Source organism: Sciurus vulgaris (genome assembly GCF_902686455.1).
Source record: "Sciurus vulgaris genome assembly, chromosome: 5".
NCBI lineage: Eukaryota > Metazoa > Chordata > Mammalia > Rodentia > Sciuridae > Sciurus > Sciurus vulgaris.
The window spans coordinates 152325879-152351101 of NC_136465.1; the positions used below are offsets into that span (position 1 = coordinate 152325879).

A 25223-nucleotide genomic window follows, 5' to 3' on the forward strand; every position below is an offset into this window, starting at 1 on the left:
ACATTTGTAAGTCAATAGAGGAAATCTGCAATATCTCAGCAGTCCACTGATACCTGAACAATATGAGAAAACAAGGAAAGAAAATGCCACAAACAAATCTAGATGTTACATCAATAAAACCCAATGACAGCATGGCAGAAGAAATGACAGAAAAGGAGTTCAGAATGTACATAATTAAAATGATCAGGGAAGCAAACGATGAGATGAAAGTGTAAATGCACGCACTGAATGATGAGATGAAAGAGCAAATTCACGCACTGAATGATGAGATGAAAGAGCAAATGCAGGCATTGAATGATCGCACGAATCGACAGTTAAAAGAGCAAATACAGGAAGCAAAAGACCATTTCAGTAAAGAGTTAGAGATATTGAAAAAAAACCAAACAGAAATTCTTGAAATGAAGGAAACAATAAATCAAATTAAGAACTCCATAGAAAGCATATCCAGTAGGATAGAACACCTGGAAGACAGAACCTCAGACATTGAAGACAAAATATTTAACCTTGAAAACAAAGTTGAACAAACAGAGAAGATGGTAAGAAATCATGAACAGAATCTACAAGAATTATGGGATATCATGAAAAGACCAAATTTAAAAATTATTGGGATTGAGGAAGGCCTAGAGAAACAATCCAAAGGAAAGAACAATCTATTCAATGAAATAAGATCAGAAAATTTCCCAAATCTGAAGAATGAAATGGAAAATCAAGTTCAAGAGGCTTATAGGACTCCAAATACACAAAATTACAACAGACCCACACCAAGGCACATTATAATGAAAATACCTAACACACAAAATAAAGACAAAATTTTAAAGGCTGTGAGAGAAAAGAACCAGATTACATTCAGGGGGAAACCAATACGGATATCAGCAGATTTTTCAATCCAGATCCTAAAAGCTAGAAGGGCCTGGAACAACATTTTTCAAGCCCTGAAAGAAAATGGATGCCAACCAAGAATCTTATACCCAGCAAAACTTACCTTCAAATTTGACGATGAGATAAAATCCTCCCATGATAAACAAAAGCTAAAAGAATTTACAAAAAGAAAGCCAGCATTACAGAACATTCTCAGCAAAATATTCTATGAGGAAGAGATGAAAAACAACGAAGCAAATCAGCAAAGGGAGGAATTATCCTAAAGGAATTGTCAAATAAAGGAGGAAACAAGTTGTGTCAAATAAATAAATAAATAAAATTTAAAAAATGAACCATATGACCGGGAAACCAAATCATATCTCAATAATACCCCTGAATGTTAATGGCCTGAATTCATCAATCAAAAGACATAGACTGGCAGACTGGATTAAAAAGAAACATCCAACAATATGTTGCCTACAAGAGACTCACCTCATAGAAAAAGATACCCATAGACTAAAGGTGAAAGGATGGGGAAAAATATACCACACACATGGACTCAGCAAAAAAGCTGGAGTATCCATCCTCATTTCAGATAATGTGGACTTCAAGCAAAAGTTAGTCAGAAGGGATAAAGAAGGTCATTTCATACTGCTTAAGGGAAGCATAAATCAGCAAGATATAACAATCATAAACATCTATGCCCCAAACAGTGGCTCATCCATGTATGTCAAACAAATCCTTCTCAATTTCAGAAACCAAATAGACCATAACACAATAATACTAGGTGACTTTAACACGCCTCTCTCACCACTGGACAGATCTTCCAGACAAAAATTGAACAAAGAAACCATAGATCTCAATAACACAATCAATAGTTTAGACTTAACGGACATTTATAGAATATACCATCCAACCAAGAGCGAATACACTTTCTTCTCAGCAGCACATGGATCCTTCTCTAAAATAGACCATATATTATGCCACAAAGCTAAGTTAGCAAATACAAGAAGATAGAGACACTACCTTGTACTCTATTAGATCATAATGGATTGAAGTTAGAAATAAATGAAAGAGTAAAACACAGAAACTATTCCAACATCTGGAGATTAAACAATATGCTATTATATGATGAATGGATAACAGAAGATATTAGGAAGGAAATTAAAAAATTCTTAGAGGTAAATGAGAACAAAGAAACATCATATCAAAATCTCTGGGACACTATGAAAGCAGTACTTAGAGGGAAATTTATTTCATGGAGCGCATTTAATAAAAGAAGTAAAACTCAACAAATAAACGACCTAACACTACAGCTCAAAGCCCTAGAAAAAGAAGAACAGACCAGCCCCAAAAGTAGTAGAAGACATAAAATAGTTAAACTCAGAGCTGAAATCAATGAAATTGAAACAAAAGAAACAATACAAAAAATCGACAAAATAAATAGTTGGTTCTTTGAAAAAATAAACAAAATTGATAAACCTTTAGCCACACTAACAAAGACGAGAGAAAACCCAAATCACTAATATTCGGAATGAACAAGGATATCACAACAGACACGATTGAAATACAAAACATAATTAGAAGCTATTTTGAAAATCTATATTCCAACAAAATAGAAAATTTCGAAGACATCAACAGGTTTCTAGAGACATATGAATTGCCTAAACTGAATGAGGAGGACATACACAATTTAAATAGATCAATTTCAAGTACTGAAATAGAAGAAGTCATCAAAAACCTACCAACAAAGAAAAGTACGGGACCAGATGGGTTCTCAGCCGAGTTCTATAAAACCTTTAAAGAAGAGCTCATTCCAATAATTCTCAAAGTATTCCATAAAATAGAAGAGGAGGGAACCCTCCCAAACTCATTCTATGAAGCCAATTACACACTGATACCTAAACCAGACAGAGACTCATCAAGGAAAGAAAATTTCAGACCAATATCCTCAATGAACATCGACGCAAAAATTCTCAACAAAATTTTAGCAAATCGCATACAAAAACATATTAAAAAGATAGTGCACCATGATCAATGGGTTTCATCCCAGGGATGCAAGGTTGGTTCAACATCAGGAAATCAATAAATGTCATTCACCATATCAATAGACTTAAAGTCAAGAATCACATGATTATTTCAATAGATGCAGAAAAAGCATTTGATAAAATACAGCACCCCTTCATGCTCAAAACACTAGAAAAAATAGGGATAGTGGGAACATTCCTTAACATTGTAAAGGCCATTTATGCTAAGCCCATGGCTAATATCATTCTAAATGGTGAAAAACTGAAAGCAGCCCCCCTAAAAACTGGAACAAGGCAGGGATGCCCTCTTTTACCACTTCTATTCAACATTGTTCTTGAGACTCTAGCCAGAGCAATTAGACAAACCAAAGAAATTAAAGGGATACGAATTGGAAAAGAACTCAAACTATCCCTGTTCGCTGATGACATGATTATATATTTAGAGGAACCTGGAAATTCCACCAGAAAATTCTTAGAACTCATAAGTGAATTCAGTAAAGTAGCAGGTTACAAGACCAATGCTCATAAATCCAACACATTTTTATACATAAGTGATGAATCTTCAGAAAGAGAAATTAGGAAAACTACCCCATTCACAATAGCCTCGAAAAAAATAAAATACTTGGGAATCATTCTCACAAAAGAGGTGAAAGACCTCTACAATGAGAACTACAGAGCACTAAAGAAAGAAATTAAAGAACACCTTAGAAGATGGAAAGATGTTCCATGTTCTTGGATAGGAAGAATTAATATTGTCAAAATGGCCATACTACCAAAAGTGCTATACAGATTCAATGCAATTCCAATTAAAATTCCAATGACGTACCTTACAGAAATAGAGCAAGCAATTATGAAATTCATCTGGAAGAATAAGAAACTGAGAATAGCTGAAGCAATTCTTAGCAGGAAGAGTGAAACAGGGGGTATTGCAATACCAGATCTTCAACTCTACTACAAAGCAATAGTAACAAAATCGGCATGGCATTGGTACCAAAATAGAAAGGTAGATCAATGGTACAGAATAGAGGACACGGACACAAACCCAAATACATACAATTTTCTCATACTAGACAAAGGGGCCAAAAATATGCAATGGAGAAAAGATAGCCTCTTCAACAAATGGTGCTGGGAGAATTGGAAATCTATATGCAACAGAATGAAACTAAACCCATATCTCTCACCATGCAAGAAACTCAACTCAAAATGGATTAAGGACCTCGGAATCAGACCAGAGATCCTGCAGATTATAGAAGAAAAAGTAGGTCCAGATCTTCAACATGTCGGCTTAGGACCAGACTTCCTTAACAGGACTCCCATAGCACAAGAAATAAAAGCAAGAATCAATAACTGGGATAGATTCAAACTAAAAAGCTTTCTCTCAGCAAAGGAAACTATCAGCAATGCGGAGAGAGAGCCTACAGAGTGGGAGAATATCTTTGCCAATCATACTTCAGATAGAGCACTAATCTCCAGAATCTATAAAGAACTCAAAAAACTCTACTCCAAGAATACAAATAATCCAGTCGACAAATGGGCTAAGGAAATGAATAGACACAGAAGAAGATCTACAAGCAATCAACAAACATATGAAAAAATGTGCAACATCTCTAGTAATAAGAGAAATGCAAATCAAAACCACCCTAAGATTCCATCTCACCCCAATTAGAATGGCGATTATCAAGAATACAAGCAACAACAGGTGTTGGCGAGGATGTGGGTAGAAAGGTACACTCATACACTGCTGGTGGGGCTGCAAATTAGTGCAGCCACTCTGGAAAGCAGTGTGGAGATGCCTTAGAAAACTTGGAATGGAACCACCATTTGACCCAGCTATCCCACTCCTTGGCCTATACCCAAAGGACTTAAAATCAGCATACTACAGAGATACAGCCACATCAATGTTCATAGCTGCTCAATTCACAATAGCCAGACTATGGAACCAACCTAGATGTCCTTCAATTGATGAATGGATAAAGAAACTGTGGTATATATATACAATGGAATATTACTCCGCCATAAAGAATGATAAAATTATGGCATTTGCAGGCAAATGGTTGAAATTGGAGAATGTCATGCTAAGTGAGATAAGCCAATCTCAAAATGCCAAAGGACGAATGATATCACTAATAAGTGGATGATGACACATAATGGGGGGGAGGGAAGGGTTAGTGTTAGGGTTAGAGTTAGGGTTAGGGAGGGGGGCAAGTATGGGGGAAGGAAGGACTGTATAGAGGGAAAAGAGGGGTGGGAGGGGTGGCGGGAAGGGAAAAAATAACAGCATGAATCAAACAACATTACTCTATGTAAATTTATGATTAAACAAATGGTATGCCTTTATGCCATGTACAAACAGAGAAACAACATGTATCCCATTTGTTTACAATTTAAAAAATACATTATAAAAAAATAAAATAAAATAAAATTTGTGGATTGTAACTAAAATGCTAGTTTTTGTCTCTTAATAATTAGAAAATGTAAAAAATAACTTATCCGGATAATTCCATCTATTTCCTCCACTCTGTCCTTTTCCCAAAATTTCTACACTAACCAGTTGTGAATAAAAATGGAATCCAAAGTAGTTTTAGGTGAACGTAGCCAATCTTCAGTTCCAGATCTTTTATGTTCATTTCCTCCTTCTCTCCATTAATCTGAAATAATAATGAGTATTCCATTTTTCCCTTCCTTTCTGAATCTGGAAATATTAGATTTTAGGTTGATGGTTAAAATAGTCCCCACAGCTTCATTCTCAGCTATTCTTTCTCAGTTGCAGAGTCTTAGAAGAACCTTCGCTAGTGAAATCAGGAAAATCAACTCTTAGGTCAAGTGCATGTATGCAAAGGAAGACGTGGGCTCACAGGTGCTTAAGGGAGGTGCATTAGGCTTCAGCATGTGATTTTACTTACGGCAGCTTGTCTGGTTAGTGACAGAGCCCAAGAACACACAAGCCAGAGGGGAAGGTTTGCAATCGAGAGAGACAATCAGCCATCTCCTGCATACACCAAGGGCTTCTATAAAGATTAGGATCGAACCCTCATAGGACTCCACAAAAGTCTGCCTAACTTCCTCTTTGGGCTCATAGAGCTGGAAAAAGCACAAAGAGGAAGACAGTTCCGTGCTCTGATGTAAGTTTAAAACAGTCTAGGAACTTGGTACCTTTTAACCTCCAAATACTGCACAGAGCTCAGAATCAGGATTTATACCACTATTCTATTCCTTAGCAGAAAACAGAAATTTGAGAATGTTAGAGAGACTCAAGATCCTGTGTGTATGGCAGTAAGCTATACAAGACTTGATAAGGAGGGAGAAGAGGTAAATATATTCTTCCCAGAAGTAGAGGGAATAAAATAAAATTGTCTTCTCTTCTCTCTGCAAAAAAAAAAAAAAAAAAATGCTGTTTTAATTTCTGGGTAAAAGTGACACAAAATCTAAATCGAGTTGAGTTTCTTGGAAATAGTGATCCCCTAAATATCTTAGGATTGCTTGACATGTTCATAAATGAATGACTGTCAAGCAAATTAACTAGAGCATGTAGGTATATCTGGGAGATTCTTAACAATCTGTTTAGCTCCAGGTAAACAAAATGTTCAGAGTGGAATTGGAAGAGTGATTTAGCCAAGCAATGGTTTGCAAATGCTTCCCATATGGGAAGGGAGCAGCAAACATTTTCTCCTGGTAATTGCACTATAATTTGGTTTCTTTGGCTACCATACACACACACACACACACACACACACACAGTTAAAGAGACATACAAACATAGCATGCATATATACAGACATTTGTGTTTATTTCTATATAGCACATATTTGAGTAAATTCATTATTTGTACTTATTTGAAAGTATATCACACAAATGATAAGACTGATGCTACGCCTGGTGATGATGTATTAAACTGGGTGAAAAAAGATTTAATACATGATATGTCTGAATTTTAATAATATATTAAAATTTAGCCTCTTGTTTAAGAAATATTCAGGTCCTACATTAGAGGAATGATGTATAAGAAGGAAGAATTAATAAGACATGGATATTATATGCGAGTCATTTATGTATGCAATGTATTTGAACATACAGTGTGTATGTATATACATATACACATTCATATATACACACAATTTATATACATACAAAAACATTATTAACAAAACTATTTTAATTATCATGACAAACAAGACTTCTGAGAACAAACAACTTCAGAATTTCAGTCTGGTGCTTGGTGCATTAAGAACATATTTTCCCCTCTGAAACAAGTAATTCTGCCTTCTTATTCCCTCAAATTACTTTCAATTAATTTTTTTAACTGCTGGGCATTTATTTGCCTTTTTCCCACTCAGTTTGTGATTTGAATCGAGCTGACCCCAATTTCAACTCCTAGGAAAATAATGTGACACAGAGCTAAACCAATCAGCCTATTCTGTGTCTCTTGCAGCCATGACTGGTTTGAATATGGGCACAGAACCTATAAGGGGCAATTAGCTTTAAACCCAAGATTTGGGTCAAACTCTTGCAATCAGAGAATGCTTCTTTATGCCACTTTCAACTATGAGAATACAAATCAGGAGCTTGTGGCAGCAATTTTACTTCTATTAGGGAAGAAGGGCCTGGAAATGGTATCAATGTAAAGGAAAGCCAAATCAAGAGGTAAAGAGAATAACAGATTCAGTGCCTTGTCTTTAGAGTGGGCCCAACCATGTTGATCCTAGTTCAGGGAGAAGTCACAATCTGCAGTGGATGCTTATCAAACCAATACAATATAGATAATGTGGGTCATTTAAATGCCATAGGCTGTTTAGAACCATATTATTGACTAAACTGGAATCAGTGTGTATTTTAATGACTCAGTGCCATTGAATGTTGGGCATGAGATAATGATGAGGTGACTGATTTTTTTAAGGGATTGGGGCATATTTGAATAATTCTATTCATACCCTTTTATCCTGAAATGCTTTTTCAAAGACAGGGTTCCATTTAATGTCATAAAATGAAGCTGTTAAAGAAATGAAAAGTCTGTTTCCTTCTCTAAGCTGTAACAAGGTCTGAGGGAGCTAGGCCTCCCGTGAAGACACAAGGAGGGTTTACAGGAACCTGCTCTTGCCCTTGGTTCCTTCCAGTTGTGGACAACAGCAGAGGCAGCATCCTTGGAGATACACTGGGGGATTGGGGTGCCTTCCTGGGAAAGGTCTTTGGTCCTCGAGACTCAGGAAAGGCAGTACATGAGCTAGAGGCTTTGAGTAAATTCTGGAGTCTGGTATTTATGGGAGGATAAAAGGAATAAGATATTTCCCTTCTGTTGTTTGGCTCTGTTTAGCAGGATAGGAAACCATATAAAGAATTAGTAAATGGTGATTTTAGATGTACTTATTTGTAAGTAATCAAAATAGGTAATGGCTAAGCCAAACCACAAGAGGATGGATATGTTATAATCATACTTGGATAACTCATGGAATTCAAGCAATCACTGAATTAAATCTCTGGAAGAACTACTAATGTAGTTGAGGGGTCTCGGCAGTGGAAATTGGTAAAAGTTTTCTCTAAAAAGTTAGTGTTAAATGACTTTTCTCATGGAAATAGAGAAAGCAATATGAACTTCATCTGGAAGAACAAGAGACCTCAAATAGCCAAAACAATCCTGAATAGAAAAAGTGAAACAGGAGGTATCACAATACCAGACATTATACTACAGAGCAATAGTCACAGAAACAGCATGGTATTGGAACCAAAATAGACAGGCAGACCAATGGTACAGAACAGAAGACACAGAGACAAAACCACATAAATACAGTCACCTCATACTAGACAAAGGAGCCAAAAACTTACGATGGAGAAAAGATAGCTGTTCAACAAATCGTGCTGGCAAAACTGGAAATCCATATGCAGTAAAATGAAATTAAACCTCTCTCTCTCACCCTGCATAAAACTCAACTCAAAGTGATCAAAGACCTAGGCATTAGACCAGAGACCTTGCACCTAATAGAAGACAAAGTAAGCCCGAATCTTCATCGTGTTGGCTTAGGATCAGACTTCCTCAACAAGACTCCCAAAGCACAAGAAATCAAAGCAAGAATCAATAAATGGGATGGACTCAAACTAAAAAGCTTTTTCTCAGCAAAAGATACAATCAAGAATGTGAAGAGAGAACCTACAGAGTGGGAGAAAATCTTTTTCACATGCACTTCAGATAGAGCACTTATCTCTAAAATTTATAAAGAACTTACAAAACTTTACAACAAAAATACAAAGAACCCAATCAATAAATGGGCCAAGGACCTGGACACTTTATAGAAGAAGACACACAGGCAATTAATAAATATATGAAAAAGTGTTCAACATCTCTAGTAATTAGAGAAATGCAAATTAAAACAACTCTAATATTTCATCTTACTCCAATTAGAATGGCTATTATCAAGAACACAAACAATAATAGATGTTGGCATGGATGTGGGGAAAAAGGCACACTTTTACATTGCTGGTGGAGTTGCAAATTGGTGCAGCCACTCTGGAAAGCAGTATAGAGAATCCTCAGAAAACTTGTAATGGACCCACCTTTTGACCCAGTTATCCCACTCCTTGATTTATACCCAAAGGACCTAAAATCAGCAAACTACAGTAACACAGCCACATCAATGTTTATAGCAGCTCAATAGCTAGATTGTGGAACTAACCTAGATGCCCTTCAACAGAGGAATGAATAAAGAAACAATGGAATACTATTCAGCCATAAAGAAGAATGATATTATGGCATTTGTGAATAAATGGATGGAATTAGAGAATATCATGCTAAGTGAAATAAGCCAAGCCCAAAAAAACAAAGGCCGAATGTTTTCCCTGATAAATGGAGGATGATATATAATGGGGCTGGGGGTGGGGAATGAGAGAATAATTGGGGAACTTTAGAATATGTAGAAGAAAATGAGAGGGAGGGGGGTATGAAAAATGGTGGAATGAGTCAAACATCATTGCCCTATGTACATGTATGATTACAAAAATGGTATGAATCTACATTGTGTACAACCACAGAAACGAAATTATGTACCCCATTTGTGTACAATGAATCAAAATGCAGTCTGTAAAAAATAAAAAGCCAAATAAAAAAAAAAAGTTAGTGTTAAGGAACACTACTGTTGCTTTCCCAGTCAAGATTCTAAATTCTTGGGTGAAAATTTTCATTGGCCATGAAGCTAGCTAGGGAAGGAAGTCAAAGTCACCATGGGCCCACGTGTATGCAACAGGACCATTTGCATAGCTGGGAAATCGTTCAAGGGCTGAAAATGGCTTACATTCCAAGATAGAAGATTGATCAGGGCAAAAAAAAAGAGTACTCATTTGATCAGAATACATCAATATTATACCTGGTAAACCTTCCTAAAGTTGTAGGTGGCAAGATGGATCGCAAAGTCAAAAGGTAAGAAAGGAACAACTCATCTGCTCCATGTGAAAATTAAAACTCACCCATGTTGCTCATCAGAGACACACATAAATGGGGGGAAGCTCTTGAGTAGAACTTGTAACACCGTTTGGCATTCTTGAGGGGAGAAAGTCTACAAATGAAGAAAAGTGTTTCACTAGAAAAGCAAGCAACCTTAGTCCTTCAGTGGAGCGTAAGTAAGAAAAGAAAGGTCAGGACATGCCAGAGGCTTTAAATTAACCTAGGCTTTAAAGAATTAAATTCCTGACTCAATTGTGATTGTGTTCATTAAAACAGCTTAGGAAATAGAGCAAGTCACTGAGATTTTACAGATTCTGACTGAATCATGCTTCAAGATCATTTGGATTCCTTTGCTTGATTCCCATGTTAACCCCAAACCTTCAAATAACTGATTCTATTTCTTTGGAGATAATAATAGAATGGTAGCAACCAGGGGCCTTTTAACATGCACTAGCAATTTGGCTCTGGACTGAATTAATTGCTCAAGAATTCAGTAAATGTTCTAAGACTCATTAGGTTCTCAGAAAAGATAATTTTCTTTTCCTTGACTTTCCCCTTGATATTGGGAAATAGATGTTCAGAAGAGGAAAATATGCATCTTTTGGTTCTGAGAAAAGTACAACATTCATTACATATAGATTTGAAAGTTTATAGAGAGATATTTCTGGAATAACATAGGTTACTCTTGCAGAATATATGAGTATCCGAAAGAACTAGGAGCATCTGGTATCTGAATGCTTAGCAAATCTGAGTTCTTCCCTCATCCTTTGTGGTTGCAGAGACTTTGCTCATGAAACAAGTCACAGAGCATTGCTCTTGTTTAAATATCTTTAAACAGTGTGCAAAGGCACGTATACTCCTTCTGGATCATTTGTGCACTGCAGTCATTGATGAGCTCATTTGAAACCTAAGGAAGGTAGCATTCTAGAACATAGTCTGATTGTTCTGTAGCTCCAGTCAGATGTAACTTGGCTTCTTCTCTCAAACCATTAGTTGTGCCCAACATCAGAGAATTTTCTAAGTATTAGTAGTACCCAAATATACTTATGTAGGTACCATATAGTATACAGCTGGTATGTACTTAAATGTTTGCAAATAAAATTACTTTGGGGGAGAGATTAATCAACCTGTTTGAAATGCTTTGAGGAAGCTTGCTGTTTGAAGCCATCCAGAAATCTTTGTCAAATGATGCTTGTAAATATATATTTCTCATGCATTGCATTGCTAAAGCATATTATCCAAACTTTGTGTGAAACTAATTGAATGTCGATGGGAGAAGGGTCCTCAGTGATCATCAGTAAAGATGTTTTCATCTTTCTTTGTGTGATCATCAACACATACATTCACACACACACACACACACACACACACACACACACGAACACACTCATTTTCCAAATATATCCCTATGTCATTAACTATTAAATGGATCAAGAGCTCTGGCAGTTTGTGTGGCCACTGTTGAAGACGCTTTGTTCTACAACTTCAAATAAACACAACTAAACTCTTGCCAAGCATTGTGTCAGACAAACAATAGCAGCACTGTCTCTTGACTATAGAGTCTGCCAGGGTAGACTCAGGCCTTTGAGCCTTCGGGAGCTGAGCAGAAGGAGTGCTTCACCAAGCCATGGCTCAGCCCCCAGAAAACATCTTTGTTATGACAAATGGCAGCTTGTATTCATCTCTCCCCACTACTGGTGGGGAGGGAAACAGTTCAGTCCCCACCACTGAAAACATTAAAAATGAAAACTGGAAAGAATCCCACAGATGGTTCTACTCTGTACTTTTCAGGCTTTTGAATAGCAAGGATTAGGAATATTTAAAAATAGAATTAACTTTTTCAAAGTATATTAACTAGAGAGAAAGAGGGAAGATAGGAAAGTAGAATTTTTGTTTATTGAAAAGAGCTTGGAACAATACCATTACTAGTTTGGAGATGGCAGCTGAGATTTAGCATGGCCCTCTTTTTTTTTTTTTTTTTTTTTTCCCCTTAAATCATTCAAAGGAAAAAGGAGATCATGAAACAAAAGTATTAAATATACCCTCAACAAAATGGGGAGATAGCCCCGAATTTTGGAACAAGCGAGGGGTTTCCAAGAACATCAGTAAAGGAGCAGAAGTGTGGCAGAGAATGTGGAAACTGTAGCTGTCACAACCCCAGAAGGCCCTTCCCAAGCCACTTTCTGAAGTAAGAAGTAAACACCTGCTTGCAGCATCTAAGGTGAGTGACAACATCAACCACACACAGGAGCACATTCCAGTTTTGTTTCAAGAAGCAGCAAATGTATGAAATTGGAGGATATCATGCTAAGTGAGATAAGCCAATCTCAAAAAACCAAAGGACGAATGATCTCGCTGATAAGCAGATGAGGACATATAATGGGGGGTAGGAGGGGTTAGCATTAGGGTTAGGGTTAGGTTTAGGGTTAGGGATAAGGAGGGTGATAAGAATGGAGGAAGGAAGGACTGTATAGAGGGAAAAGAGGGGTGGGAGGGGTGTGGGAGAAGGGAAAAAAATAACAGAATGAATCAAACAAGATTGCCCTATGTAAATTTATGATTTTTAATTAAAATAAATAAATTAAAATAAAATAAAAAAAAGAAGCAGAGGAAAGCTGAATGACACCCTGCTGCTGAAAGAAGTGGTATTTCTCCTGACAGCAGCATAAAACATATAGTGTTCCTCTTTTTTATTAATTCATAAAATATGTCATAGCTACCATCCCCATTGACTTGAGAAAAGTCTAGGTAAATAAGTTTTCACCCCAAATTTCAAATAAAAAAAAATTTAAATACACAAATTCTGACTTCTCCTTCTAATGAATCTCTACAGTACTGATGTTCACACTAACTTCAAAAATAGACACTCAAACTGTAACCCCAAAACAATGAATATAAATATAAGAATCAAAGATGGTGACATAAAAATATAAAAGATTAAACAGTCACAAGAAAATCGTTTTCAGGGAGTATTTTCATATTTTACTATGATATTGCTAAAAAACAATAAAAGGAAGCTATTTCTCCTTATGAAAGAAGAATCAATCAATCAAACAAACACACAAATAACTGTAATATAGACCAGAAATGGTGTACTTGCTAGAAGAAAAAGTAGGACCAACTCTCCAACATGTCAACTTGGGAACTGAATTACCCAACAAGACTCCTAAAGCGTAAGAAGTAAAATCAAGAATCAATAAATGGGATGGTATCAAACTGAAAATCTTCACAGCAAAGGAAACAATCAAGGATGTATAGCGCAATCTTACAGATTGGGAGAAAATCTTCACCACCAGTACCTCAGATAAGGCATTAATTTCCAGGATATACAAAGAACTCAAAAAAACTTAACACCAGAAAAATAAGTAACCTAAGGAAAAAAATAGCCAAATGAACTGAATGAACACTTCACAGAAGAAATACAAATGGTCAAAAAATGTATGAAAAAATGTTCAACATCTCTAGCAATTAGAGAAATGCAAATTAAAACTACACTGAGATTCCATCTCACTCCAATCAAATGGCAGTTATAAAGAACATAATAATAAATGTTGGCAAAGATGTGGGGAAAAGGTACCCTTTTTGTTGGTGGGACTGCAAATTGGTGTAACCACTATGGAAAGCAGTATGGAGATTATTTAGAAAACTTGGAATGGAACCACCATTTGACCCAGATATCCCATTCCTCAGTCTATGCCCAAAGGACTTAAAAACAGCATACTAAGAATTTTTTAATCTCCTTCCTGATGTTTTTTGTTATCCATGTTTCATTCAGTAGCATATTATTTAGTCTCCAAGTGTTGGAGTAATTTCCCTTTTTTATTTTGTCATTGATTTCTACTCTCAGTCCATTATGATCTGATAGAACACAAGGCTATATCTCTATTTTTTTTGCATTTCCTAAGGGCTGCTTTGTGGCATAAAACATGGTCTATTTTCAAGAAGGTTCCATGTGCTGCTGAGAAGAAAGTGTATTCGCTCGTTGATGGATGGAATATTCTATATATGTCTATTAAGTCTAGGTTATTGATTGTGTTATTGAGTTCTATGATTTCTTTGGTTGAATTTTGTTTGGAAGATTTATCCAGTGGTGACAGCGGTGTGTTAAAATCACCCAGAATTATTGTGTTGTGGTCTATGTGATTCCTGAAATTGAGAAAATTTGTTTGATGTATAGGGATGCACCATTGTTTGGGGCATAAATATTTACTATCGTTATGTCTTCCTGATTTATGGATCCCTTAAGCAGTATGAAATGTCCTTCTTTATCCCTTCTGACTAACTTTGGCTTGAAGTCCACTTTATCTGATATAAGGATGGAAACCCCGCTTTTTTACTGAGTCCTTGTGCGTGGTAGGTCTTTTCCCATCCCTTTCACCTTTAGTCTGTGGATGTCTTTTTCTATGAGATGAGTCTCTTGCAAGCAGCATATTACTGGGTCTTTCTTTTTAATCCATTCTGCCAGTCTATGTCTTATGATTGATGAGTTTAGGCCATTAACATTCAGGGTTATTATTGAGAAATGATTTGTATTCCCAGTCCTTTGGCTTATTCCCAGTCATTTGAATTTAAAAAATTCTTAGAGGTCAATGAGAATGATGATACAACATATCAAAATCTCTGGGACACTATGAAAGCCGTACTAAGAGGAAAATTCATTGCATGGAGCGCATTCCAGAAAAGAATGAAAAGTCAACAATTAAATGACCTAACATTACAGCTCAAAGCCCTAGAAAAAGAAGAACAGAATAACAGCAAAAGTAGTAGAAGACAGGAAATAATTAAAATCAGAGCTGAAATCAATGAAATTGAAACAAAAGAAACTATTCAAAAAATTGACAAAACAAAAAGTTGGTTCTTTGAGAAAGTAAACAAAATAGACAAACCCTTAGCCATACTAACAAAGAGAAGGAGAGAGAAGACTCAAATTACTAAAATACATGATGCAAAAGGAAATATCACGACAGACACCACTGAGATACAGAACATAATGAGAAGCTACTTTGAAAATCTGTATACCAACAAAATAGAAAGTACCAAAGACATTGACAAATTTCTAGAGACATATGCTCCTCCCAAACTGAACCAGGAGGACATACACGATTTAAACAGATCAATATCAAGCAATGAAATAGAAGAAGCCATTAAAAATCTACCATCCAAGAAAAGCCCAGGACCAGATGGATTCTCAGCCGAGTTCTACAAGACCTTCAAAGAAGAACTCATTCCAATACTTCTCAAAGTATTCCAGGAAATAGAAAAGGACGTACCCTACCGAACTCATTCTATGAAGCTAATATCACCCTCATACCCAAACCAGGAAAAGACACATAAAGGAAAGAAAATTTTAGACCAATATCCTTGATGAATATAGATGCAAAGATGCTTAACAAAATATTGGCAAACCATGTCCAAAAACATATTAAGAAAATTGTGCACCACGATCAAGTGGGGTTCATCCCTGGAATGCAAGGATGGTTCAACATTTGTGAATCAATAAACGTAATCCATCATATCAATAGACTTAAGGATAAGAATCATATGGTTATTTCAATTGATGTAGAAAAAGTGTTCGACAAAATACAACACCCCTTCATGCTCAAAACACTAGAAAAAATAGGGATAGTAGGAACATACCTGAACAGTGTAAAGGCTATTTATGCTAAGCCCATGGCCAACATCATTCTTAATGGAGAAAAACTGAAACCATTCCCTTTAAAAATGGGAACAAGACAGGGATGTCCTCTTTCACCACTTCTATTCAACATTGTCCTCGAAACTCTAGCCAGAGCAATTAGGCAGACTAAAGAAATTAAAGGGATATGAACAGGAAAAGAGGAACTTAAGCTGTCACTATTTGCAGATGACATGATTCTATATTTAGAGGATCCAAAAACCTCCTCCAGAAAACTTCTAAACCTCATCAATGAATTCAGCAAAATATCAGGCTATAAAATCAACACGCATAAATCTAAAGCATTTTTATATGCAAGCAACGAAACAGCTGAAAGGGAAATGAGGAAAACAACTCCATTTGCAATACCTCAAAAAAAAAAATAAAATACTTAGGCATCAATCTAACGAAAGAGGTAAAAGAGTTTTACAATGAAAACTACAAAACATTGAAGAAAGAAATTAAGGAAGACCTTAGAAGATGGAAAGATCTCCCATGTTCTTGGATAGGCAGAATTATTATTGTCAAAATGGCCATACTACCAAAAGTGCTATACAGATTCAATGCAATTCCAATTAAAATCCCAATGATGTACCTTACAGAAATAGAGCAAGTAGTCATGAAATTCATCTGGAAGAATAAGAAACCCAGAATAGCTAAAGCAATTCTTAGCAGGAAGAGTGAAGCAGGGGGTATCACAATACCAGAACTTCAACTATACTACATGCAATCGTAACAAAAACAGCATGGTATTGGCACCAAAATAGACGGGTAGATCAATGGTACAGAATAGAAGAAACGGACACAAAGCCAAATAAATACAATTTTCTCATACTAGACAAAGGTGCCAAAAATATGCAATGGAGAAAAGATAGCCTCTTCAACAAATGGTGCTGGGAAAACTGGAAATCCATATGCAACAGAATGAAACTAAACCCCTATCTCTCACCCTGCACAAAACTCAACTCACAATGGATCAAGGACCTTGAAATCAGACCAGAGATCCTGCATCTTATAGAAGAAAAAGTAGGTCCAAATCTTCACCTTGTTGGCTTAGGATCAGACTTCCTTAATAGGACTCCCCTAGCACAAGAAATAAAAGCAAGAATCAATAACTGGGATAGAGACAAACTAAATAGCTTTCTCTTAGCAAAGGAAACTATCAGCAATGCGAAGAGAGAGCCTACAGAGTGGGAGAATATCTTTGCCACTCATACTTCAGATAGAGCACTAATTTCCAGAATATATAAAGAACTCAAAAAACTCTACACCAAGAATACAAATAACCCAATCAACAAATGGGCTAAGGATATGAAAAGATACTTCACAGAAGAAGATCTACAAGCAATCAACAAACATATGAAAAAATGCTCACCTTCTTTAGTAATAAGAGAAATGCAAATCAAAACTACACTAAGATTCCATCTCACCTCAATTAGAATGGCGATTATCGAGAATACAAGCAACAATAGGTGTTGGAGAGGATGTGGGGAGAAAGGTACACTCATACATTGCTGGTGGGACTGCAAATTAGTGCACCTGCTCTGGAAAGCAGTGTGGAGATTTCTTAGCAATCTTGGAATGGACCTACCATTTGACCCAGCTGCCCAACTCCTCAGCCTGTACCTGAAGGACTTAGATACAGCATACTACAGAGATACAGCCACATCAATGTTCACAGCTGCTCCATTCACAATAGCCAGACTATGGAACCAACCTAGATGCCCTTCAATTGATAAATGGATAAAGAAACTGTGGTATATATACACAATGGAATATTACTCAGCCATAAAGAATAATAAAGTTATGGCATTTGCAGGCAAATGATGAAATTGGAGAATATCATGTTGAGATAAGCCAATCTCAAAAATTCAAAAGACAAATGATCTCACTGATAAGCGGATGATGACACATAATGGGGAGCGTGAGGGGGGCAAGAATGGAGGAAGGAGGGACTATATAGAGGGAAAAGAGAGGTGGGAGGGGTGGGGGGAAGGAAAAATAACAGAATGAATCAAACATCATTACTCTATGTAAATGTATGAATATGCAAATGGTATGCTGTTACTCCATGTAGAAACAGAAACAACATGTATCCCATTTGTTTACAATAAAAATAAATTTAAAAAAAAAACAGCATACTACAGTGACACAGCCACATCCATGTTTATAGCAGCTCAACCCACAATAGCCAAGCATATGAAAACAAACTAGGTGCCCTTTGATGGATGAATGGATAAAGAATATAAGATATGTATACACAGTGGACTATTACTCAACCATAAAGAAGAATGAAATTATGGCATTTGCTGGTAAATGGATAAAACTGGAGACTATCATATTAAGTGAAATAAATCAATCCCAAAAAACTGAAGGCCAAATATTCTCGCTAATATGTGAATGCTGAGTCACAATAAGGCAGGGAGGGAAGAATAGAAGTTCATTGGATTAGACAAAGGAAAATGAAGGGAAGGGATGGAGGAGGAGAAGAGGAAAGACAGCAGAATTAATTGGTCATTACTTTTCTAGCCTTGAATTTGTATACATGGCCAGGGTAACTCCACATCATGAATGACCCCAAGAGTGGGAACATAATTAGAATAAGTTATACTCTATGTATGTATATTCTGCCAAAATACATTCTACTATCATATATAACTAAAAAAATGAATGAATGAATAAATAAATAAATGTAATAGCTTACAGTGTTTGCCTAAACATGAGGACGTAAGGATGTAAATATGAGCTATCATATTAAGAATCCTTAGTCAATGTTCTGTTGCTATTAAAGAGTAACTGAGACTCAATAATTTATAAAGAAAAGAAGTTTATTTACTCACAGAGCTTGAGGCTGGAAAATTCAAGAACATGTTACTGGCATCTACACAGGTTTTGGTGAGGGCCTCGTGCTGCAGGAAAGAGGAAGGGCAAGTGGTTGCATGCAAGGGGTGCCCTTGCTTTATGCCAACCCATTCCCTCCATCCGTAACTTATCCAGTCCTGTGGGAGCTTCATGAATCCTTTTTAAAGACCTGAGCCCCTCTTAAAGGTGCCACCTTCCAACGCTGCCACAGTGTCAATCAAATTTCAGCACAAATTTCAGAGGGGACAAAGCATCTTCAAACCATAATAGGAAAGATGTGGAATTTTAAAAAGATAGAAAAGAACTAAGGATGAATTTTATAAAATCTTTTTTTTCTTGTTGTTCTGTTTTACTCTACTGATAATACAGTGTGTTTTAACATAATATACATACATGGATTACAGCATTCTAATTAGGATCCCATTCTTACGGTTGTACATGATGTGGCATTTCACTGGTCCTGTATTCACACATGAACACAGGAAAGTGATGTCTGATTCATGCTACTGTCTTTCCTATTCCTATTCCCTCTCCCTTCCCTTCACTCCTCTTTGTCCAATTGAATGAACTTCGATTCTTCTTGATACATACATGATTAAAGCCCCACAGATAGAATATAGCTGTGCACTAAAAAACATGTAATTTTTTTTCACCTGGTCTGGGAAAACGAATTGTTATTAGGAAAATACAAGTTAAAACCTCAACCAGATACCACCATACCCATACGAGAATGGTAAAAGTTAAGTGCAGATTAGTCCAGATATTAGAAAGATCTGGATAACCTGGACTTACACATTATGGTGATGGTGTCAAGTGATCCAACTTTGGGGAAAAGATTGGTCATTTCTTATAAAGGCACTCCAGTCACAGAAACTATATTTCTAGATAGTTATAGAGTAGAAAAGATAATTTTTCATTAAAAGAATATTTTTCTAAATGAATGTTTACATTAGCTTTATTCATGATTCACAGAATATAAAAAGAATATTTAGACTATAGAATGATACTAAGTCATCAAAAAGTACAAATTACTAACACTTCTAATGGCATTAATGAATACCTCAGACAATATGCTAAGTGGAAAAAGATGGATGTAAAAGATCACACAGTGTGTTTCCTTTCAAGTTGTATTCTAGAACCTACCTAGTTACATTAAAAAACTAAGTGAAAGGATGATTGTCTCTGGTGAGGGAGGAGACTGGCAGGCTGGAGGTTGGCAGAGGGCATAAGAGAACTTTCTGATTGATAGGAATATATCTGAACTGGGATGTGGGGTTAAGGAGTGTATCTATTTGTCAAAAATATGCATGCAGATTTGTGGATTTTAAATGTGCATACACCTAACTCATAAAAGGACAGCCAGGACCAGTGCATATTCCAGGGGGATCTGGTGAGTGGAGAGAAAGAGAGATAAAACAAGAGATGGCCTCCTGGGGACTCATTTAATCAGTCATCTTTCTTATATAGATTTAAAATAAGAGAAAACTCCATTCTTCCTATCGAGTTGACCAAAGGATCCAAAGAAATCTGCTTTTATTGGTTTGAATTCTATTGTACCTGTTATTCACATCATAACTCATTTTCTTTGTGTTTGCATTTGCCCATTTTTTCTTTGCCAATCCTTTCCACTTTCATCACCTAAATGTCTTCATCTTAAATGTACCTATAGCTTTGAGCTGCATTTTACTTTATTAGCCAAGTTGAAAAATATTATTTTTATATAATAAGTTTATATTATTGATGTAACTAGTAGGCTTATTCTTAGTTCTCTAATACTGTTTCATATTATTTTTATGTCTTTCACATTATGGTTTGACTTGTCTACAGTTTTGGAATTTCCTCGGATATTTAGAGGTGCACGTTTTTGTTCTACTTGTTACCTTTACAGTAATACTCTGATGTGTTACGTTTAAGACACCTCTTTCTTTGGAAACGTAGGTTTTACTACAAGCAATGTTGAAATATGGCAAATCTGCTTCTTTCCCCACTTCTCTTTCTTCTTTACTCTTTCTCTTTTCCTATTTTAATCATGGGCATATTTTTAGCTTTAATTACTTTTCTAAGTATATTTAACCTTTGTCTGATTTGTGAATTTCAACTTTTATTCCATTATAACCTCTACTAATAACTAGGAAAATATCAAGGAGTTGATTTTACTTTTTATGAATTCTTTCCCTTCTCTGACTTCCTGTTAATTGCAGAGAATATTTTTTAGAGAATATTGTGTTTACTTACTATTCTGCTAAGTTTTATCTTTATCTTTTCATCTTATATAGTTCAATTTGATATTCGATTCCCACCCCCTAGACCTTATGTGAAGTCTCTGCAATCATTTTGTGGTGGCAAAGGCTTCTTTCCTAATAGAGTCCTAAAGGACATGCTCATGTGAATAATATTCACAGATGTCCAGCCTGCTCAAAACTTATTTTATTGATTGTCAGTGGCCTTATATTTAAAGGATGTAATAAAAATTTGTCTCATATTTCTTTCCAAAGTGTTGTAGAAAATGCTCTATCATTTTTCACTTAAAACATACATTTCACTCTTTTCCTGTGTTTTTCATCTCACTGAGGTAAAATTAGTATACATTCAAATTCATGAAATTCATCATTTTTATTATGAAGTTCTGAAGCTTCCAAACACATGCCCATTGTCAGAATGGTCTTCCAAGGCATTTTGAGAGGGAGATACCTGTTTCCTTGCAGGTGGTGAACTCATGTGTCTCTGGGTCTACGGGCTCTTCCATTCATTGGCACGTGACCTCTTGCTCCATTCTCAAAGCCAGAAATGGCTGGTTGAGATCTTTGTATGTATTGAACCAACCTTCCTGGTCCTTCCACCTCATCTTCCTTGTCTTCCTCTCTCACTGCATCTCTCTCTGACTTTTCTGTCTTCCTCATCTATTTTTAAGGGCATTGTGATTGGACTTGGCCCAATGAGATAATCCTGGATAATCTCCCTATTTTAAGGTCAGCAGATAGAAATTTTAATTACATCTGCAAAGTCCTTTCATTGCAGTACTAAATTAGTGTTTAATTAGATTTTCTTTAAGGCAAGAGTGAAAATCTTGGAACATCTTTAGAATTCTGCTTACCACATATATTCATTAAAAACTCATTTAATTTCACTCACAAAAGAAATATAAATTAAGCATACACTGAGATACCATTTTCACCTTCTACTTAGATAAAGATCAAAGAGCATGATAATATTATGATGAATGAGAAAGGTACCAGAAACTGGGATATATTGCTAGTAGGAGTTTCAATGTGCATAACACCAACAGAGAGTAACATGGCAAAACCCATCACAATTACAAACAAATAACTACACAAACTTTTACAGAATTTTTTCCTACAGACATCCCATATAAGAAATAAGCTATGTACAAGGTTCTTTAATGCACATTGATTTTTATAGTAAAATATTGAAAGCAAACTAAAGACCCAGGAGATGAGTCAAAACATTAGTATAGATCACTAACAATAGAACTCACCTTTTGGTATCAAGATTTTCTATCCTGAGAACAACCTGTATGGTTAGCAGCATTCTTCCTATTATACAACTGAAAACAAGTCTCAAAAAGATGCCAAAGAGCCCAGGACTGCACAGATGCCAGGACATTTGACCATTATTGACCCAGAGCGATTTTATATCACAATTGTAATTCCCACAAGATAAGAAGGGTATACAAGTGAAAAAGAAAGAAGAATAAAATTTTAGAACAAAGACTGTTCTTTAAAATCATATCTTCCTTTATATAAAATCAAATTCAATGTATTTCTCTTCCATTTCCCATTTTGTGTGCACAGTGTCATTGGTTCCCAGATTAAAGTATAGGAAATACTGATGGAGTCCAGTCCTGAACTTCCTCTGTAAAGAGACACAGCGCCTCATCTTGAAAACTTTAACAAGAGTAAACTTGCATAAAGTGGACTCACAAAGAAGTCAACTCCATGTACAAGGGAGGTTTTCATGTTGGAAATGTTGTGCTGTACTGGTCTGAAATATGCTTCCCTTGTGGGGACACTTTAAAAGGTTGAATTGATTCCTCTTCCTGAGGGCAGCTCTTCAAACAGTATTTTCCTTTCAAGGTTAAGCCTTCCAAAACTCTCTGCTGTCTCACACAGCGGATTTAAAGTCTGCCATGTGCATAAACAGGTAATTCTCCTCTGGGGCCACTCGAGTTTGTCGATGTTTTTCATCAAATGTTTCACAAGGGAAGACTGACCGGCAGAAACTAGACAGGAATTATTGGCTCCAGTAGCTGAGTATTATCCTATTAACACAAAGATGAAATAGATTCTCTTTCTGACAAGAGGATCAGCCTGCTAACTTGTCTTGAACAGGCAGGCATATTGAGCCCTTAATTATTTTTCATATTTGCAACTTAGATTGAGAGAGAGAGAGAACTCTTTGCCTTAAAGATAAGATTTTAATAACTACTCCATTTCATTTATTTTAGAGTCAGCTATTATAAAAGGAGAAGGCCAAATTCAGAGGAATAAAATGAAGAAAGCAGATAGAAGCTAATAATGGAAAAATAAGTACAAAAAATTTTAAAAATACCCAAGTATTATTTAGGATATTCTTTTTCATTAATGACATGTTTATTGAAGCTTCATAATTTTTAAATGAAGTATTTGAAAAGTTTTTAACATCTAAATCTTAGGCAAATAATGAATTTACAGCATTAAATTATACCAACAGCTGATACTGAAGAATGTTTTGTGTGAAAAACTATTTTAAAGATTGTTTTTTATAAAATGAATTATTTTATTTCATATCAGCCCTATGATAGGCATATTATATTGTTTCCATTTTTGAAGATGAGGAAGCTGAGACTTGGAAAGATTACCTCTGCCCTTTTTCCAAGGGCCTAGAACTCATGATCAGTATAGCTGTTATTCAAAGCAAGGAAGGTCAGTTTTGAAAGAAATGATGTACAGCTAATTTTGTAATAATTCTGTAAAGGGTCATGCTTGCTTTGAAAAAAGATTAAAATATTGGAAAACTGTTGAGTTTCAGGAATATACAGAATCAATAATAATGCCAGGGAAAAGCTGAGAAGAAATAGAAACTCAAACCGTGAAAGGAAGCAGTAGGCACAATAGCCTGGGACTGAGTTCAACTTTGCTACTGACCAGGAGTGAGAATGTGGACAGATGCCCTGACCTGAAGGAAGCCCCAGTCTCATCTACAAATTGAAGGTAATGATATTTCCTTTGAAGGGCTCTACAAGAACAAGTGTAATAATATATGTAAATCACTTCACAATGCTGGACTCACAGTATGCATTTAATAAATGATGGCTATTATATTATTATTACAGTCAAGTTTGAGTCATGACACTGGAAAGAGCTTATGCCTAGTAAATTCAATTTTCTCCCTCAGTGAAGTAGCTCATGTCCCTAACCTCCAGTAGGGCCTAATTCAGGAATGTGTGCTCAATAATTAATCATAGATTATATTTTATTGCATTAGCTAATGTTGCTTTACACTTTTAGCTGTCCCATAATTTCATGGGGAAATTACATTTTTTCATTAACTGAAATAAAAGGTAAAGGAAGAAATGCAGGGAATATTCTTATTTTTTTTCCATTTCTAAATCAAAAGATACTTTCCTTCCATGGTAGATCATTATTGTTTATGATAAAGTCTATCAAAATGTCTCTAACTATGGCAATTTCTGTGGCTGGAGAGCAAATATACTTTAAATCAAAAACTCAACAGAGTACATAGCTGAGCACATGGAAAAGTTTCAGGGCTTTAATCAATGCAGAATCATGAGATATCAAAGGAAAATACAATTTTATTCAAAACAGAGTTATTTTATTATTTACTTAGATATTAGTACTGACTTATTTTGGATATTGTTTAGGCATAACATTATGAGGTTCAATCCTCAGGATTTTTTTCAGTTTTCTACAGATTTGTCTGAGGAAAAGTCCCTCTGGGAATAAATGACTGATGACCATAAGAATAATTCTTCCACAGATTTTACTTGTCTTCAAATAGAAGACTGATAAAATTATGTCAGTACTTTCAAAGTCATATGGTAACATGATTTTACCAATGGAGGTTATCAGCAGATAATGAAGTTAAATTGAAATCAGTTTCTGTGACTTTTCTGCCTTAAATTCTTAAGAAATTTAAAATTTAATTTATTCTTCTTACTAAAATCTTTAAGACCTTCTGTAGATTTGTCCTTGCCTGTCAAAGTCTCTTATACATGCTCCCCCTGAGTACTTTCTTCTAGCACAGTGACTTTCTTTCATGACTCTAAATTTTCCTGTTTTTTTTTTTTTTTTTTTTTTTTGTCTTTGCCAGGATTCCTCCTGCAGTCCTCTCCCAGACTTTGACCTGATGGCCTTCA

The 25223-nt window shown here is 35.7% G+C and overlaps 1 long non-coding RNA gene across 1 annotated transcript in view; it reads right to left on the reverse strand.

Moving 5' to 3' along the window:
• LOC306660770 overlaps positions 1-25223 on the reverse strand; it is a 152366-nt gene that overhangs the window by 33463 nt on the left and 93680 nt on the right. The window contains exon 2 of the long non-coding RNA XR_013763743.1: positions 10335-10423. This is a non-coding gene — a long non-coding RNA (uncharacterized lncRNA). The remainder of the gene's footprint in view (positions 1-10334; positions 10424-25223) is intronic.